General features: G+C 44.3%; 1 protein-coding gene and 1 non-coding gene across 2 annotated transcripts in view; both read left to right on the top strand.

Moving 5' to 3' along the window:
* Window positions 1-18,606, top strand: part of LOC144670314 (histone H2B-like) — a 1,149,071-nt gene that overhangs the window by 48,484 nt on the left and 1,081,981 nt on the right. The gene's annotated exons all lie outside the window — the stretch shown is intronic.
* trnas-gcu (transfer RNA serine (anticodon GCU)) lies at window positions 3,925-4,006 on the top strand. Its single transcript has one exon. It is a non-coding gene; the product is annotated as a tRNA-Ser (tRNA).

The following is an 18,606-nucleotide window of genomic DNA, read 5'->3' as shown; positions in this document are numbered from 1 at the left end:
TAGTACATTTTAAATGAGTTGAGCGTTTCAGCCTCAACCACCGGTTCAGGCAGTGAAATCCAAATGCTCGCCACCTGCTGCATGAAAAAGCTTTTCCTCGTCTCCCCTCTAATCCTTCCAAAAATGACCTTAAATCCACGCTCCCTGACAATTAAGGAAATGGGATATATTTCGAATCAAGATGGCGTGTGAATTGGAGGGCAACTCTCAGGTGGTGATGTTCCCAGGTAGCTGCTTCTCTTGCCCTTCTCGACAGTAGTGGTCGTGGGTTTGGAAAGTGTTGTTTAAGGAGGCTTGTTGAATTCCTGTATGCGTCTTGTAGGTGCTTCACACTCCTCGACTGTGCGTCGGTGGTGGAGGGAGTGAATGTTTATGGATGTGATGCCAATTAAACTTTCTCCTGGATGATGCCAAGCTTCATGAGTGTTGTGGGTGCTGCACTGCACCAGGCAATTGGCGACCATTCCATCTCATTCCTGACTTGTACCTTATAGATTCTTGACAAGCTTTGGAGAGTCAGGAGGTGAGTTACTCGTCGCACAATCCCTCGCCTCTGACCTGTCCTTCTGACGACAGTATTTAAAAGGCTAGCTCTGTTCAGTTTTTGGTCATCAGTAACCCTCAGGATGTTGACAGTGGGCGATTCAGTGGTGGTAACGCCATTAAACGTCAAGGGCCAGTGGTTAGATTATTTCTTGTTGGAGATGGCCATTGCCTGGCTCTTATGTGGCGCGACTGTTACTTGTCATTTTTCAGCCCAAGCTTGGATATTGTCCAGGTCTTGCTGCATTTGGATATGGACTGCTTCAGTATCTGAAGAGTCACAAATGGTGCTGAACATTGTGAAATTATAAGCGAACATCCCCACCTCTGACCTTTTGATGGAAGAAAGGCCGTTGATAAAGCAGTGGAAGATGGTTGGGCCGAGCACATTACCCTGAGGAGCTCCTGCAGTGATATCCTGGAGCTGAGATGACTGAACGCCTTAGGCATGACTACAAACTAATGGAGTTTTCCACCTGATTCCCATTAACTCCAGTTTTCCTGGCGCTCCTTGATGCCACACTCAGACAAACCCGGCTTTGATGTTAAGGGCACTCAATCTCACCTCTCCTCGGGAGTTCAGCTCTTTTGCCTATGTTTGAAACAAGGCTGTAAGGAGCTGAGTGGCCCTGGCGGAACCCAAACTGTGCGTCAGTGAGCAGGTTATTGTTAAGCAAGTGCCGCTTGATAGCACTATTGATGACACCTTCCATTACATTACTGATGATCGAGAATTTACTCATTGGGAAGTAATTGGTCGGGTTGGATTTGGCCTGCTTTCTGTGTACAGGAAATACCTGAGCAATTTTGTAAATAACCGGGTAGATGCCAGTGTTGTAACTGCACTGGAAAATTTTGGCTGGTGGCGCAGCAAGTTCTGGGGCACAAGTTTTCAGTACTATTTCCAGAATATTGTCAAGGCCCATAGCCTTTGCACTACCCAGTGCCTTCAGCTGTTTCTTGATATCACGTGGAGTGAATCGAATTGGCTGAAGACTGGCATCTGTGATGCTGGGGACCTCTGGAGGAGGCTGAGATGGATCATCCACTCGGCACTTCTTGTAGCAAATGCTTATCATTTGTGCTGATGTGCTGAGGTCCTCCATTATTGTGGATGGGGATATTTGTGGCGTCTCTTCCTCCAGTGAATTGTTTAATTATCCATCACCATTCCCGACTGGATGTGGCAGGATTGCAGAGTTTATGTCCGCCTGTTGGTTGTGCGATCGCTTAGCTCTGTCTATCACTTACTGCAGATACTGTTTGGCATGCAAGTAGTCCTGTGTCATAGCTTCACCAGGTTGACAACTCATTATCATGTAAGGTTGGTGCAGCTCCTGGAATGCCCTCTTCACTCCTCATTGAACCAGGGTTGATCACCTGGCTTGATGGTAATGATATAGTGGGGAATATGCCAGCCCATGAGTTTACAGATTGGGTTCGAGTACAGTTCTGCTCCTGCTGATGGCCCACAGGGCTTCATGGATGTCTGCTCTTGTGTTGCTAAATATGTTCAAAATCTATCCCATGTAGCATGGTGGTAGTGCCACACAACACGATGGAGACTATCCTCAATGTGAAGGCGGGACTTCGTCTCCACAACTTCTGTGCGATAATCACTTCTACCAATACTGTCGTGGACAGATGCATCTGTGGCAGGCAGATTGGTGAGGATGAGCTCAAGTATGATTTTCCCTCTTGTTGGTTCACTCAGCACCTGCCACAGACCCAGTCTAGCAGCGATGTCATTTAGGACTCGTCCAGCTGGGTCAGTAGTGGTGCTACCGAGCCACGTTTGGTGATGCACATTGAATCCCTCCACCCAGAGGCCATTCTGTGCCCTTGCCACCCTCAGTGCTTCCTCCAAGTGGTGTTCAACATGCAGGAGCACTGTTTCATCAGCTGAGGGAGGGCGGTACATGTTAATCAGCAGGTTTCCTTGCCCATGTTTGACCTGATGCCATGAAACTTTATCGGGTCCGGAGGCGATGTTGAGGACTCCCAGGGTTACTGCCACCCGACTATATACCACTGTGCCGCCACCTCTGCTGGGCCTGTCCTGTCGGTTGGACAGGGCATATCCAGGAATAGTGATGGTGGCGCCTGGGACATTATCTGTGAGGATGAATATTTCAGGCTGATGCTTGCCTAGTCTGTGAGGCAGCTCTCCCAGTTTCGGCACTAGCCCCCAGATGTTAGGAAGGGGGATTTTGCAGGGTGGACGGGGCTGAGATTGACGGTGCCGACGTCGATGCCACGTGGTCCGTCCAGTTTCATTCACTTTTTTGTGGCTTTGTAGCGGTTTGTTACAACTGAGAGGCTTGGTAGGCCATTTCAGAGAGTATTTAAGAGTCAACCACATTGCTCTGTCTTGGACAGTGCGATCAAGTGGCACTAACTCACCAATCGCCTGCTCACTGAAGCTCAGTTTGGTTTCCGCCAGGGTCACTCAGCTCCCGACCGCATTGCAGCCTTGGTCCAAATATGGACAAAAGAGCTGAACTCAAGGCGTGAGTTGCAAGTGACGACAGTTGACTATACAGAAGCATTTGGCGGAGTGTGGCATTGAGATACCCAACAAAACTGAAGTCAAGTTATACAAGGAGGGAAACTCTCCACTGGTTGAAGTCGGCCCCAGGGTTTCTAATACATTCCAAAGGATTTCCAGCATCCACAGTATTTCGCATTTTGTTCATTTCCTGTGGATGGCAATGAAAGGATATGTTGAATGCGTTTATTGTCGCAGCTGGCTCATTGGTCTAGGGGTATGATTCTCGCTTTGGGAATTTGTGGTGAATTAATATGCGAGAGGTCCCGGGTTCAATTCCCGGACGAACCCACCCGGCATTTTAATACATTAATTCATGTGCTCGAGGCGGTGCCAGTTGGGGAAATCAGGACCAGGTTTGAACATCCGGGAAATCATTGCGGAGAATAAATCACAACCCAGAAAATGAACGCAAAGTTTTTCCTAATGCATCGAATACGGCAACTCTCTCCTTGTGGGTTCAGTTCAGTCGGAGGCTGATTGCAGCTAGTTACAGTCTTGAGCGAAAAATCACATTTCAGTTGTGCTCCGGTACTTGCAGTGAGTCTGAAGGAGTTTCTTTATTCTTCCAGAGGAATGTATGTTTCGGTCTTTCCGCGGTGGGTTTTCACACTGTCTAGAAACATGTTGGGTATCATGTTGAAGTGTTGAAGTGATTCACATTAGTCGATTTACAACAGTTCCTACCTGATGTGATGGAAATGTATTTTATTGACAAATTACATGAGACACCTGGATGGTTATTCAGGACCTGAAACAGGCAGGATCATTTAGTTCAACTGTTCATGAAAGCAAAACAGTACAAGCGGAGGTTTAACAAGGAGACCGCATGTGACGAGGTGGCCGAGAGGTTAAGGCGATGGATTGCTAATCCATTGTGCTTTGCACGCGCGGATTCGAATCCCACCTTCGTCGTCAGTTTATTAACTGGTTCTTCGTGAATGCGGTCCTTTTTTTCAGAAGGCATGTCTGAAATCACTGATGTAATCGTTCCGAGACCAGGTTTCCAGAGGTGGTGGCGTCGGGATAATGTCGCTAATCACTCCATGATTATCTGAATTTAAGGCTGATCACCCACTGTGCTTCCCACGCGTGAGTTTAAATCCTGTTTTTGTGTGGGACTGCATTATGCAGAAAGGAAATCTGAAATTACCATCAGACCCAAGTTATGACGTTTCTTGAAATACCGTGAATATCAATGTTTCAGGGTCGAACTGGTTAAAAATTTTACGATGATTAAATAACATTCTAGCTTCGTTTTTTAGTCTAGCGGGCAGTGTGCAAACCATTTAGCTTGTACTGGGGTGTTAACAAGAAGCATTGGGAATCGAAATTCCTGCTACAATCTCTGTCCCTGCCGTGAGAAAAAGTCGGTCTCTTTCAACTGTGGGTGTTTATCTCTCATTGTCTGTGACATTTCTTCAATTAACAATCTACTTCAGCCTCTCCTTGGAGTGAAATGTCTTCTGTCGTCTTTCCTTTGCTGTGAATGATGATTCAGTCAGTTGTTCTCTTGCTCTTGACAATTAGGAGGTTGTGAGTTCAAAACTCACTCCAGAATCCTGAGCACAAATTCAGGCTGACGCTCTAGTGCAGTAATCAGTGAATGTTTCACTGTTAGTGGTGCCAGCTTTTAGATGATATGGTAAATTGAGGTGCTCTCTTCCTTCTCAGCTGAAGTATACCAAGCAACATTTCGGAGAGGGGCGGGGGAGTTATCCCATGGTGTCGGTGGCCCACATTCATCCCTCAATTAAAATCACTTTATAACAGATTTATTGTCTTTATATGTTGCTGCACCTGGAAGCCGGCTGTGAGCATATTTTTAAACAAATTGTTCAAAAACATGGTGATTGAAACCCTGTCAGGAAAAATCAAATTCCTATTGAAAACTCTGCTGAGTGAACTTCATTGGACAGCAGAGAAATCAGGTGAGGAATTCGAGTAAATCGACACCAGAGGAAAAGTCAACGTCAAAACTGGATCAACTCTTGTGAAGATCAATGAGTAAAAGCTGAGAACTCCGCGCATCATCATTTCATTGACCAGAGACACTCACGGAAGTGTTTTGTAAAAAGTGTCTCTAATGCAAACCTGAAGGAACGAAACCTTCCCAGTTCATGGTGATATTGGGGATGGAATTCCATTTTTTAAATAAATGATTAAGAATGAACGATCATGTCTGTCAAAATAATGATTATCTGTGTCTTTGACGTGATGATGTCTCCGCTATGCTGATAATCTTGTCCTTCTCATGGTCCATATCTCAGGGAGGACGCTGCTGTCCAAATAAGCATCTGAATTACTGCAGGGTGTCCTGTAGATCCGACATAATGAAGCTAATATGTATAAACTTCACTATATCGGGTGCAGATAAGATATTGGTTTTCTTTTTAGTTACTCAGATAATCATAGAGTGATAGAGAGCAAGGGAAGGCCGTTCGGACCATGGCCTGAAATGGGCTGAGAGAAAGGGGAAATCCTCGGCTGGTGTATTTTTGCAGCACTTCTGCTGCGTCCGTGTGTGAAATAAAACGATTTGAGAGATTGGTTACAGATTGAAGTGTTTACTGGAAGCAAGAAGCTGATGTAAATTTACTATGAAGCAAATTCAGAGGTGATTTTGTATCGCAGACAAATGTTATTTTATAGTGTTAGTGAGAATTTAAATAAACTGAGTATGGTTTCAATCCATCAATCACTGGGTTAGGAGGCCAGCACGCTTCTGCCCGCCAGTCTCCTCCGAAGCAACATTTTTCTACTGCCTATTACCGTTGTTTGGTAGCCAAACACCTATTCACTTCCTCATTACTTTTTAAACAGGAGCACAACTATTGGGAAGCTCACCCAAGCTCTGCAAATCCACTTACGCTACCACAAATGTACCAGACAGAGAAAGGCACACAGGAAAGTAAAAGAGACTATCAGGAGAAACACAATCACTGACACTAAAAGGTGCCGAGCAAACCAGCAAGATATTACGATGGAGAAACTGATCATTTATGGAAAGGTATTTCCTGCTGCATGAAGATAGGGCCTGTTTTAAATGTAATTCCTATTGTGTAACTGCGCTCTCTGCTGTACAACTCTTCCCTCTGTGGTGAAAGTGCGATTCTGCCGTTGAAACATCCTCACTGTCGTTGTGTAAAATGCTTCCCTGTTGTGCAAATGTGCTCCCAGCTGCGTAAATATGATCCGTTGTGTGCAAACATTTTCTTTGTTCGATAAAGATATTTCCTCTAGTGTAACGATGTTCTCTGTTCTGTGAGGAGGTTTTCTGTGGGAAAATATGTTCTTCCTGGTGTCATGTTCTTCCTTGTCAAATGCTGCCTTGATATCAAGGGCAGTCAGTGTCACCTCGCCCGTTGAGTTCAGCAGTTTTGCCCATGTTTGGGCCAAGGCTGCAGTGCAGTCAGGAGCTGAATGGTCCCGGTGGATCCCAAATTAATCGCCAATGAACAGGTAATTGCTGAGTAACTGCTGCTGGATACCACTGTCGAAAACCACATCCATCATTTCTTTATTTTTATAGGGAGAACAATAATGGGGCGGTACCTCGCCTGGATGCATTTGCCCTGCTTATTTTTTGTGGACATGACATACCTGTTGGCATTGCCAGCGACTCCCACATCTCATGGGGGGAAAAAAATGTTCCGCGTCTTATGCAAAGCTCTCGTTAAACCGGAATGGGATTACGGCCATCAAGCCTCGACTGTGGCTGTTAAACCTGGGGAGAACATGTGATCGTGGGATACATGAGGCATCTATCAAACTCTGCTACTATACCTGAATGAGATTTGTTCTGTATCTGTCAATCACAGGTAGTGCTTGCGAGTGCAAGATTTATTCTATATCTCAGTCTGTCGAACGGTTTGTGAGATGGGATTCCTTCTTTATCGGTCAATGTCTAGTACTGCATGTGAGGGTGGGGTTAATTCTGGCTTTCCCTTGTCTTCACCCTCCTCCCTACCATCCTCCACAATGAACGGATCATCGCTTGTCATTTCTTTACAAGGCAGCCAGTTGTTGTGACCTGAATATTCAGCCAGAAAATGTGGTGGAAGCAGATTCGATATAAACTACAAAAGTGAAACGAAAAATACGGGATGGAAAAATATTTTAGGGCTATTGGAAAGGACAGGGGAGTGGGGTTGATTTGCTACAAAAGAGCTTGCTCAGAAATGATTAATACAAACGCATACTCTTGTTTTGCAATTTATTAGGAAATGGCGGACAGCCCTTCCCAGAATGCTCGGGGTGATTTATAACGGCCTATCTCTAACATATAGGCACTGCTCAGGTGCAATATGTCGTCCACCGGAAATCCTGCCGCGACGAGCATGCGCGCCACAGCTCCCAGAACCTGAGGTTGGCCGAGCGCAGCCTCAGTAACGCCGAGTCTCAGCGGCTCTCAAAGTCCGAATCAGAGCCGCCGGGTCCGGCGGACGTGCGGAGAGGGACCCGGGGGACGGCACCATGAAGCCGATGGTGCAGCGCCTCCCCCATCCCAGCCGCCGCTTCCCGGTTTCTTCTCCCCTTTGCACCGAGTCTTTGATGCGGTAACAGAGAGGGTTGGGGAGGGTGATGCTGTTCATGTGGTTTACATGGATTTCCAAAAGGCATTTGATAAAGTCTCACACAACAGACTTGTGAACAAAGTTACAGCTCATGGAATAAAAGGGACAGAGCAACATGGGTATGGGATTGGCTGAGTGACAGGAAACAGAGGGTAGTGGTGAATGGTTGTTTTTCAGACTGGAGGAATGTTTATAATGGGAGGAATGTTGATAGTGGAGTTCCCCAGGCTTCGGTGTTAGGACCCCTGCTCTTCCTGATATATGCTAATGTTGGTGCACGGGGCACCATTTCAAAATTTGCGGATGACGTAAAAATTGGTGGTATTGTGAACTGTGAGGAGGAAAGTGTTAAAACTTCGAAAGGACAAAGGCAAGTTAGTGGGATTGGCTTACAAGTGGGAGTGGTAAAAGGTCTACCTCGGAATTTCACAGGACCGGCTCTGGGGAGCAAGCACACTCTCAATGTCTTGGGAAGTCAGTACATTGAATAGAGCGGTTTCTGAGATGCAGGGAATTGTGGGAAGTGCAACCACCATGAGCAGATGTTTGTAAGTGTTTTTTTCCAGGCTGACTGTCAGTGACCTGAAATGTGATCTCTGCTCCTCTCTCCACAGATGCTGCCTGACGTGCCATGTATTTTGAGCATTTTCTCTCCTCATTTCAGATTCCCAGTATCCACCTGATTTTGCACGTGAATTATTGCTGGTCTTGCTCACAAAACCGAGGCCAGAAACACAAACTGACAAATGCAGATCCCTTTTGCTTCAGGGTGGATGTTGGACGTGGAAATCGTTCCTCACTTTCTTTGAAGGGATGTTCTTGTTGGCTGACTTTGAATTGCGGAGCAGAGAGAGGAGACATTGATGGGTTTAACCACGAGCTCTTTTAAGAACAGTAGGGCCCAACCATTTCTGATAAAAGGTCATTAACCGTTTCTTGTACAGTAACAGAGACTGACAGGAAGTGAATTTCACATTTACATACATGAACAAAGAGTGACAGAGTTAGTTCCACCCACACTGAATGTAAAAGAGATTGATAGAGAGTTAATTCATTGAATCATACATTGATTATGGCACGGTGGAAGGCCATTCAGCCCATTATGACTATGCTGGCCATCTGAAGGAGCAATTCACCTCATGTCACTTCACTGTCTGTTCCCCATAGACCTGCACTTTGTTCCTTTTTGGATAATAATCCAATTCTCTCTCGAATGCTTCGATTGAACCTGCCTCCCCCACATTCTCAGTCATATTCCCCAGCTACTCGCTGCATGACAAGGTTTTTCCTCATGTTACCATTGCTTATTTTGCCAATTACCTTCAATCTGTGCCCTCTGGTCCTATTTCTTTCTAACAATGTGAGGAAAAAAGCCTTCCTGTCTACTCTGTCACACTCACAGTAACAGAAACTGACAGAAAATTAATTCCACATACATAGAGTAATGCAGCTTATTAGAGTTTTGATTCGAACTCATGTACGGTAATGGAGTCAGACAAAGAGTTAATTTCACATCACATCCAATACCAGACTTTGGCTGGAAGGTAGAACCATAGAACCATAGAAAAGTTACAGCACAGAAGGAGGCCATTCGTCCCATCTTGTCCATGCCAGCCCGAGGACACCCGGGTGCCCTTTCTAATCCCACCTTCCTGCACCTGGCCCATAGCCCTGTAGCTTACAGCAATTTAGGTGCAGATCCAGGCACTTTTTAAAAGAGTTTAAAGTTTCTGCCTCTACCACCAACTTGGGCAGCTAATTCCAGGCACCCACTACCCTCTTCGTAAAAAAGTTTTTCCTCATGTCCCCCCTACACCTTCTGCCACTTATCTTGAATCTGCGTGCCCTTGTTCTAGAATTCTCCACCAAGGGAAACAATTTTATCCTGTCCACTCCATCTATTCCCCTCATAATGTTGTACACCTCAATCAAGTCACCTCTCAGCCTTCTTTGTTCGAAGGAAAATTACCCCAACCTATCCAATCTCTCCTCGTAGCTACACTTTTCTAACCCTGGCAACATTTTTCTAAACCTCCCCTGCATTCTCTCCAGAGATATTACGTCCTTCCTGTAATGTGGTGACCAGAACTGCACACAATACTCCAGTTGTGGCCTCACCAGGTAATTCCACAATCACACATAGCAACCAAGTTTGACTGAAATTTAATTTCACACTCACTCGCAGTAACTGAGACTGACACAGAGTGAAGAGCACACTCACTGCATGACTAAGACTGACAGGCATGGAATTAATTCCACATCTATGTACAGTAACAGAGCTTGACATGTAAGGTATGAATTCCACACCCATAGACAGTACCAGAGACTAAGCAAAAGAGAGTTAATTCCTCACTCACATACAGCAGAGACAGAGAGTTAATGCCACACTCATATACAGTAACACAGATTGACAGATGATTAATGTGGAATTAACTTTTTTGAAGTAACAGAGCCTGAAAGAGAATTACTTCCATAGGCCTATACAGTAACAGAGACTGACAGACGCAGAATTAATTCCACACTCCAATACAGTAACTGACAAACTTAATTTTATTCACCGGAAGTAACAGGTTATCATGCAAAGAGTTAATTTCACACTCTTGTACAGCAACCAAAATGGTCGGGATAGAAAGCTAAATCAGCACTTGCATACATAACAGAGATTCACACTCATATGCAATAAGAGAGATTTGCAGAGAATTAATTGCACACTCTAAGTAACAGAGGCTGACAAGTTGTTTGTTTATTCCTCACTCACATAGAGTAACATAGACTAATATGAGAGTGTGGAATAACTGTCTTAATTACTCTCAGCCTCTGTTATTGTAGGTTAATTCCTCACTAAAACATTAGTGGAAATTGACAGGTCCTTAATTCCACTCACAGATATCCTAACAAAGACCGTGAAAGAGAATTCCACATTTACAGTAACTAAGACTGACCGATAGAGAGTTAATTCCGCACTCACATACAGTAACCGAGACTGAGCCATGGAAACTTTGATCCACACTCACCTACAATAACAGAGACTGACTGATTGTAGTTAATTCCACACTCACATTCAGTAACAGAGACTGACCAATAGAGAGTTAATCCCGCATTCACATACAGTAACAGGGACTGATATAAAGATTTAATTCCACATTCTCATACAGTAACAGAGACTGACCGACAGAGAGTTAATCCCTCATTCACATACATTGACAGGGACTGATATAAAAAATTATTTCCACATTCTCACACTGTGACAGAGACTGACTGAGATTTAAATTTCACACTCACATTCAGTAAGTGATGGACAGAGAATGAATTCCACACTCACATGTAGATCAGACTGAGGTAGTTCCACACTGAAATAGAGCAAAAGAGATGAACAGACAGGTCAATCCCACAATGACAAATTAAAAATACAAGAAAGAGAAGCAGGAGAAGGCCATTCAGCCCATCGGGCCAGCTTCGCCATTCAATACAACCATGGTTGATCTGATTGTGGCCTCAACTCCACTTTCCCGTCCATCCTATAACCCTTGACTCTCCTGTAGATCAAAAATATGTCCACTCCACTTGAATATATTCAATGACCTGACCCACCCTCCACTGCGCTCTAGGGTTCTGAGTTACAAAGAAAATAAATTCCTTCTCATCCCCACCTTCAATGGGAGATGTTCATTTTCAAACTGTGCCCTCTGGTTCTAGTTTCCCCATAAATGAAAACATTCCCCTCAACATCTACCCTCAGAATCTTATATATTTCAACGAGATCACCTCTCCTTCTTCGAAACTCCAATGGTGATTGGCGCAACCTGCTTAAACATTCCTCATAAGACAACTTCTTCATGTCAGGAATCAGTCTAGTCAACCTTTTCTGAACTGTCCTCAATGCAAGTATATCCCTCCATAAATAAGGAGACCAAAACTTTACACAGCGCTCCACATGTCGTCTCACCAATGACCTGTTGTCATAGCAAGACTTCCCTACTTTTATCTTCCACCCCGCCTTGGAATAAAGGCCAACATTCCATTTACCTTCCTAATTACTTGCTGCAGCTGCACATTAACTTCTTGTGATTCATGTACAAAGACACCCAGATCCCTCTGTACTGCAACATTGTGTATTCTCTCTCCACGGTATCACAGTATTTTTACAGTGCAGAAGAAAACCATTCGGCTCCTCAAGTCTGTAGTGGGTCTCTGAAAGAGCATTCCATCTAGTCCCACTTCCCTGCCTTATCCCTGTATCCTTGCACATTTTTTCTTTTCAGGCAGCAGTCCAATTCGCTTTAGAATACCGCGATCAAACCTGCCTCCACCACACTTTCAGGAAGTTTGTTCCAGTCTCCAACCACCCTCTGGGTGAAAAAAAAATCTTCTCATCACATTTTCTCCTTTTGCCAATTATTTGGAATCTGTGCCCTCTAGTTCCTGATGTTCTCTTGAGTGGTAACAATTTATCTCTATTTGCCCCATCCATACCCCTCAGGATCTTGAACATCTCTCAGCCTTCTTTTCTCCAGGGCAAAGAGTCCCAACCTCTCCAATCTGTCCTCATAGATACAGTTCTTTACCGCTCTAATCATTCTTGTGAATCGCCTCTGTACTCTCTCCAATACCTTCACATCCTTCCTCAAGTGTGGTGCCCAGAACTGGAGTCAGTGCTCCAGATGAGGCCTAACAAGTGTTTTATACAATTTCAACATAACCTCCTTACTCTTATACTCAATGACCCTGTAATTAAAGCCTATGATACTATATGCTTTATTAACTGCTCTTCAACATGCCCTGCCATGTTCAATGACCTATGTCCGTATGCACAGAAGTCTTTCTGTTCCTGCACCTCCTTTAGAGGTTCTCCCTTTGTTTTATACTATCTCAGCAGATTGTTCCTGCCAAAATGAATCACCTCACACTTTTCTGCATTGAAATTCATCTGCCACTTGTCTGCCCATTTCCCCAACATGTCTATGTCCTTTTTAAGTTCACAGTTGACAATATTTCTAATCTTTGTATCGTATGCAAATTTTGAAATCATACCCAGCACACCCACAGTCTCGGTCATTAATATATATCTTTTAAACAATGTTTTGTTTTTCTATTCTTCCCATCAAAGTGGAAAACTCACATTTTCCCCACATTGTATTCCAAATGTTTGCCACTCACTTAACCTATCTATATCCTCTTGCAGACTCTTTGTGTCCACCTCACCACTTGCTTTTCCACCTATCTGTGTGTTGTCTGAAAATTTGTTGATGGTCTGTTCCTTCATCTGAGTCATTAATATAGATTGTGAAAAGCTGAGAACCCAGCACTGATCCCTGTGGCACTCTACTAGTTGCAGTTTGCTTACCTGAAAGTGACCCACTTGCAAACAAGAACAGAGGCTGACGGACAGAGTGTTAATTACACATTATTATAGATTGACAGAGAGTGAATTCCGCACTCATACAGTAACAGAGACTAACAGTGTGTTTTTGCCATACTGAAATACATTATTGGAGACTGCAGGGTATAAAGTTAATTCACACTCACAAAGTAACGGAGACGATGGAGAGAGGATTAATTCTACTTTCAGTTACACCATAGAGAAGGAGAATGATTAACGCTGCCATCATATGCAGTAACAAAGACTCAGTTGATTACACTCTCACATGCAATAACAGCGATGAACAAAGGATTAATGCCCCACTCACATACACTAACAGAGAACACCAGATACAGAATTAATCCCGCCCTCTCTCACACTAACGAAGATGGATTGAGATGTAATTCTGCACTGAAACACAGGAGCACAGATCGACTAACAAAGAGTTAGCTGTGCACTCAAACACAGTAACAGAGATTGAGGGAGAGTTAATTCCACACTCACATGCAGTAATAAAGGCTGGCAGATACAAAATTAATTCCATTCTCAAATAGACTAATGGAGACAGATAGGTAGAAAGTTACCATGATTCTGCCCTGAAACACAGTAACAGAGACTGCCAGATAGAGAGTTAATCATGCACTCACGTACAGATTGACAGATACCAGGGATTAGTTAATTCAACATCCCCATACAGTAACAGAGATGGACAGGGAGAGAGTACATTCCACACTCTCGTACAATAACAGTGACCTGGTTCTCACTTGAATAATTCATCTGTCGCGTGTCACACGGCCTCTTTATTGTTTCATCATATTTTCTATCTTCCTCATCATCCAAGGAGCCCAGGCTTTGGTTTCCCTCCCTTCTCCCTTATTGGAATGTACCTAGTCTGTACCTGAAACATCTCCTCCTGAAAGATTACCCATTGCTCTGTTACAGTTTTTCCTTTCAGCCTCTGCTTCCATTTCACCCTGGCTAAATCCCCTCTCCTCCCATTGAAGTTAGCCCTCTACCAATCACTCTTAACCAAGGGTTCACCCACAGACACTTCGTTCACGTGGCCAACCTTGGCCCACCTCATTCCCCACACCAGTTCCAGCAATGCCTCCTTCCTAACTGGACTGAGAACATTCTGGTCCAGGAAGTGCCTCTGAACACATTTCAGAAATCCCCAGATATCACCACTCTATCGTTCTTATACATCTGTGATTTCTCTGCAGATTTGCTTCTCTATCCCTCTCACTACACCTCCCTTTTTTTCCTTACCTCTCTTTCCTGAACACTTTTTACACTGAATATGAACCCGACCCTCACCATTTTTAAACTGCGTTTTAATCATTGCCACTACATCATTTTCCCACATGGCTATTTGTGCTTTGAGATCACCAACGTTATTCACCACGCATTATGCGATTACAAACATCCAATCTAAATAGTCCCTTGTATCCCTCTTAGATTCTTCTTCATCTACTCCTATCTTATATGCTTCGACTTCCTTCTCTAGTTATTCCTCTTTTCTACTTCTATATACTGATTCCCAGCCCCTGTGAGCTTAGTTCAAACTCTCCCCAACCACACGAGTGACCCTCCCCACTTGGACATTGGTCCCAGTCTTGTAAAGGTGCAAACTGTTCCTTTTAAATAGGTGCTTCCTCTTCCAGAATTGACCCCAATGTCCCACGAATCTGAACCCCTCCCACCTCCTGCACTGGCCTCAAGCCACATATTGACATTTACATTTACATATTTACATTTCTACTCCCACTAGCACATGCCACAGTAGTAGTATTCCAGAGATTACTGCCTTTTAGGTCCTACTTTTTAACAACCTCCCTAGCTGCTGAAATTCTGACTGAGGGACCTCAATACCTGTCCTCCCTGTGTCATTGATACTGACGTGTACCACATCCTCTGGCTCACTCCCTTCCCCCTGCAGAATATTCTGCACCTTCTCCGTGATGTCCTTTACCCTGGCACCAAAGAGACAGCACACCATGTGGGACTCACAATGACGGATACAGAAATGCCTGTCTGTCCCCCTGACTATGGGATCTGCTCTAACAACTGCATTTCTACTCTTCACTTTTCCCTCCTGTGCAGACTCTTGCCCATTGACTGCAGTTCTTCAGGGTGTCACCATTCCCAGCAGTCTCCCGTGCAGAATACCGGTTTGACAGTGGCACACACCCCGCAGACTCCTGCATTTCCTCCCTGTTCCTACTCTTCTGGATGGCCACCCATCTTCAATCCTGAACACCCTCTTTCCCTTTGGGGTGTTCACCACCTGGAATGTACGATCCAGGAAACTCTCATCCTCCCTGATTCTCTGCAGTGACTTCAGCTGCCCCTCAAGCTCAGAAATCCTGAGCTCGAACTCAAGCAGCTGGAGACACTTGTATACAATTGGCCCCAAGACACATGAAGTAGTCTGAGGTTCCCACATGGGGCAGGAACTGCAAACAACAGGTCACAGCTGCCCATCCATGATCTAAAACAAACCTCTATTCCCTCTTTTAGAATCCGGTTTGTACCTTGTCTAAATTATTAATTTTATTTAATGACTCTCGACCTGCTCTGCATTAATAGTCTTATTATGCTTATACTTACTGTTGTACTTACCCTGATTGAAACGTTTAATTTTCCAGCTCCTTGTTTGAATCAGTGCCCTAATTTAGAGAAATCGGCACAAACCAACCATTTCCCTTCTTTCCCCTGATATCATGCTTTGACTATTTATTATAAACATGGCCAGTTTGCTCCAATCCCTCCCTCACAGCTCTTTATCCCCCCCACCGCTCTCACTCTTCTCTCCTTCTCTCTCTCATTGCTGCTCTCGGGCTGCTCTGCCGCTGCTCTTTATCCACCCTCCAGCCTAACTCAACTTTCTCTCTCACTCACCCTCAGCTCCTCCACAGTCCCAAGTTTCTAACTATTTAGGAAATTCTCGGATCTTTGCTCCAAGATGAATGATCTCACACTTCCCCATGTTGAACATCTTCAGCCAGTTTTGTTCACTGACGGAATCCGTCAATGACCCTTTGAAACTTGCTGCTCCCACCTACACTACTAACCATGTCACCTAACCTAGTGTCATCAGCAATCTTGGATATAGGCACCTCCTCGGCACCATTTCCAGTGCAATCACTTCCTTCCTATAGTGTGATAACCAGAACTGCACACAGGACTCCAATTGTTGCCTAACCAGCATTTTATACAGCTGCAACCTCCCTGCTCATATATTCTATGCCTCGGCTAATAAAGGCAAGTATCCTATATGCCTTCTTACCTACCGGTGCTGCTCCCTTCAGGGATCGATGGACATTTAAACCAAGGTCCCTCTGATCCTCTATGAAATTCGGTGATCAGCCCATAACAACCTGCCCCCATCATTCCACTTATTGCTTCTTTTATTTCTGCTAACCCTACTTCTTTATCACAAAGGGTTGCCTCTTCCCCTTTAACCCCTCTTCAATAAAAATGCTCACTTTCTCCACCGACAATTTGCAAATGTGTTCTTTTGCATATAACCCTTGTTAAAGAAGAGGCACCAGAAGGACTGCCTGTGCTTAATGTTACTAAGGCTGTAGTACTTTATGAGATGTAGCTGAAGATTCTGCGGGATGTAATAGTGGAAATTGTGAAGGTACTGGCCAGAATCTTCTGAATTCTATTTCTTTCTGTAATGGACAGCTATAAACCACTCGTTTATTCCAGGACACTAAATAAATTAATGTGAATCATAGCTGAGCAGATTCTAACGTCGCACGTCTCCAGTTTTGTTTTTTTACTCAGAAACCGGTGCTCCATGTAAGCTTTTTGCTCAAAGAATGAGACCCCCGCTTCCTGGGAACACAGCAGCGATACCTCCAAGATCTGATTTACAACCTTCAAACTCAATGAAAGGCTTTCACCCTCCCCTCGGGGTCTGAGCGCCACTTCACAACCAACATTCGGCTGGGATGGGCAGACAAAACAACTTCCTTCCCCGCAGTCCCCCAGCACGGACTGGATAATCTCCCAAGCTCGTATTCCACGAATGTTACATTGCTCCACCGATTTGTGTTATTCCCACAAGCTCCGGCAATCTCAGCCCAAATCCCCAGGTCTTTTATTCTCTCTTTAACCTACATTTTGTCTCCTTATTAAGTCCATCCTGAGAAGAGGGGCTCGGCATTCCGAGTTCCTCTGCAGACATCCGGGTGCTGCTGATGGACCAAAAGAGGCCTAAAACCTGAAATAAACCCTCTGGCACAGCCCTCTGACCATATCTCCATTAGACCGTGCAGACAATACCTGGTTCATAGAGAGCAAAGGAGAGAAATATGATCAATTTCAGTGTCAGAATCCTGTGGAAATAGAGGATATAAGATAAAATAGAATTAAAAATACTGAACAGATCCTCTGGGATTCCTGCAGTGTATACGGGATGTTTTTCTGGACCAATACATTAAGGAACCAACTAGAGAACAGGCCATCCTAGACTGGATTTTATTTAATGAGAAAGGAATAATTGGCAATCTTGTTGTGCGAGGCCCCTTGGGGATGAGCAACCATAACATGATAGAATTCTTCATCAAGATGGAGAGTGACGCAGCTGATTCTGAGACTTGGGTCCTGAATCTTAATAAAGGAAACTACGATTGTATGAGGCGCGAGTTGGCTATGATGGATTGGGAAACATTACTTAAAGGGATGATGATGGGTAGGCGATGGCAATCATTCAAAGAGCACATGGCTGAACTGCAACAATTGTTTATTACTGTCTGGCGCAAAAGTAAAACAGGAAAGGTGGCCAAACCATGGCTTACAAGGGAAATTAGAGATAGTATTAGATACAAGGAAGAGGCATACAATTGGCCAGAAAAAACAACAGACCTGAGGATTGGGAGCAGTTTAGAATTCAGCAATAGAGGACCAAGGGATTGATTAAGAAGGGGAAAACAGAGTACGAGTGTAAGCTTGCAGGGAACATAAAAACTGACTGTAAACGTTTCTATAGGTGTGTGAAGAGAAAAAGATTGGTGAAGACAAATGTGGGTCACTTACAGTCAGAAACAGGGGAATTTATAATGGGGAACAAAGAAATGTCTGACCAACTAAATAAATACTTTTGTTCTGTCTTCAGCAAGGAGGACATTAATACCACACCAGAAATGTTGGGGAACACAGGGTTAGTGAAATCAGTATTAGTTGGGATATGGTGTTTTGGAAATTGATGGTATTGAAGGACGATAAATCCCCACGGCCTGATCATCTACATCCCAGAGTACTTAAGGAAATGGCCCTAGAAATAGTGGACGTATTGGTGGTCATCTTCCGAGATTCCAGAGACTCCAGAATAGTTCCTACAGATTAGATGGTAGCTAATGTAACCCCACTATTTCAAAAGAGAGGCAGAGAGAAAACAGGGAATTATAGACCAGTCAGCCTTATGTCGGTTGTGGGGAAAATTCTAGAGTTCATTATAAACGCTTTAATAGCTGAGCACGTGGAAAACAGTGGCAGAATTGGACAGAGTCAGCATGGATTTATGAAAGGGAAATCATGCTTGACAAATCTACTGGAATCTTTCGAGG

Source organism: Cetorhinus maximus, chromosome 31, assembly GCF_964194155.1.
Source record: "Cetorhinus maximus chromosome 31, sCetMax3.hap1.1, whole genome shotgun sequence".
Taxonomy (NCBI): Eukaryota; Metazoa; Chordata; class Chondrichthyes; order Lamniformes; family Cetorhinidae; genus Cetorhinus; species Cetorhinus maximus.
This window is presented reverse-complemented; position numbering and strand designations above follow the sequence as displayed.